General features: G+C 40.2%; 1 long non-coding RNA gene across 1 annotated transcript; it reads left to right on the plus strand.

Annotated features, from left to right (window-relative positions):
* Positions 1-456: 456 nt before the first annotated feature.
* LOC118148427 (uncharacterized) lies at positions 457-1,534 on the plus strand. Its single transcript, XR_004735231.2, has 3 exons — positions 457-503; positions 1,006-1,054; positions 1,398-1,534. It is a non-coding gene; the product is annotated as an uncharacterized LOC118148427 (long non-coding RNA).
* Positions 1,535-2,247: the final 713 nt, after the last annotated feature.

The raw sequence follows: 2,247 nt of genomic DNA on the forward strand, positions 1-2,247 counted from the left end.
GGGAATGGTGAGGAACTGGGACTCTGCCTTTAGTGGTCAAAAGAAGTTCTGTACCAGGACAAATAGGATGTCTTGACGAAAAACTGCTGCTACCGCCAAGTAGCACTCTAGGAGAAGGTAAAAAGGAGGGGAAAAAAACAAGCACTTATTGAATACTGACTAGGTGCCACACACTTTACCACACTTAAAAACTTATTACTCAATATGTTGCTTTTCATTGAAAGCTCTGTGACCATATGGCTCTATGTGTCATATTCTCACTAGTAATGAACACAGTGCCTGAAGCATTATTAAATGTTTGTTGAATGAATCTGTTAGGAACTCTTCAAAAGTAATCTGCTACACGATGGGGCAACCTTCTTCTCCCCTTGCCACCTCTCCAATATGTGTCTGAATCAGAACACCAACGTCACAGACACACATGTACAGAACAATTCCTGATTCTATTCTGTTTCCATCATGCCATGCTGCCACTTCTCCATCGGGCCATCTTTACTTCTGTAGTAAGGCATATAGTTACTGGTTAGAGAAACTGGATTCCAGAATTGGGATATGAGTTGGTTAGGGAACTTAAATGTTCTCCTTCAGTCTTGCTCAAAGTCTCATGCTTATTTGTAGTTCTTGAGTGTTTCCGATAAGATAGATATGACTTTACATTTAGACTCCCCCACTTGTTATCCTGCCAACGCTGAGTCTCTTTACTCAGGGTAATAACCAGCTGCTCGTCTGTTGTGAGGTTTGAGTAAGATGTGTGTAATTTTCTCACTAGACAGTAGCTATTAATTATGGTTTATTATAGTTATCATTAGCTTCTGTCCCTTTAGTCCTGACTAAACTATTTCAAATGTCATCTGAAGAAACTGTATTATATTGGGTGGGGTGTACGTGTGTGTGCGTGCGTGTATATGTACCATCATTTTTAAAGAAGCAAAAAAGGTGTTTGGCCAGTTACTTAGATTGTTTATTTCTCACAAAATGAAGTAAAGTCCCTATTTTCTCATTTAGCAGAAAAGTGAAATAGAAGGTTAATAGGTTGGCCCAAGCCTCACAGCTGGTAAGTATAGCTACCTAGATTTGAACCATGGGAATTGTTTGAGATGGTGCTCTGCTTTATTTAATCTGTTCAGACAATGGCATTGTGGGCTCATAGGGAGACAGGCCAGATTTTGTGACCTGAATGTCTACTTGTTTGACTATGTGGTACAACTAACTATTGTGAATCCACTAAATAAGTCTTTATGTTTAATTTAGTTTAGTGCAATAATAATTTTTAGGGATATTACAGGCCAGGCGCTGGGATAGATAATGAGGTACAGTGGGGTGAAGAGGGCAGGATGGAAATGCTGAGGTGCAGAAGGGTCATAAAGCCCATTGTAATGTTCCAATTTTGTCTCTAGATAATGACAAGCAGACAGTACCACACTGGTAGCAAACACGAGAGACTTGCAGCCCAGGGGCTCTGATGTTGATGGAATTCCCGATGAAATTGAGTTTGGTGATTATAGAGTTGACCTGCTTGAAATAAAGATACCACAGTAGAACAATTTCCTTGGTTCTGCCATTTCATTTATCACCATTGTTTGTCTTTGTTGTCACTATTAACATCAATTATTAATCCTAATGCTCATTTTCCTTCCTAGCCTTCTTTCCTGTCTGACATGTGGAATCTCTTGCTATTAAATTAAGAGGCAGGTGGAGACATTAGTCCTCCTTAGGTCATTGGCCATTGTTTCTTCTGAACCAAGGGTTTTTTTTTAGTGGGGCAGGAAAATTGAAAAAATCTATTCCAAGTGGCATAAAGACTGGTTTCTTTGCTCTGTACAAATTATCTCAGTATCACTTAAGCAGCTATTTCTCTGAGGTTGGATTTCAACTAGAACCATGACAGGGGGATGCAGAGAAAGTGGCAAATAGGTTAAATCTAAAGCAGGTAGAAATCACAACACTTGGGGTGGCAGAAACAGCTAGCTGCCTCCCAAGGTCTGCTCTCGCTTTCTGTCTCAGTAACCTAACCTCATTTTTCATAGGCTAGCAGGCCATCCAGCTAAGAAACTATGTTTACTAGTCTTCCATGGTACTAAGTTGTGGCCAATGAGAATTAGCAAAAATATAATGTGAAGCTTTTGGGAAGGCTGCTTAAAGGAAGCGGAATTAATGGGAACTCGCCCTTCCTCCTAAGGCCGTTGCCTTTTTCCTTATAGCCTACAACATAGATGTGATGTTAGCACTCCAGAAGCCATCTTGAAC

The sequence above is a fragment of the Callithrix jacchus genome, chromosome 16, assembly GCF_049354715.1.
Source record: "Callithrix jacchus isolate 240 chromosome 16, calJac240_pri, whole genome shotgun sequence".
Classification (NCBI taxonomy): domain Eukaryota; kingdom Metazoa; phylum Chordata; class Mammalia; order Primates; family Cebidae; genus Callithrix; species Callithrix jacchus.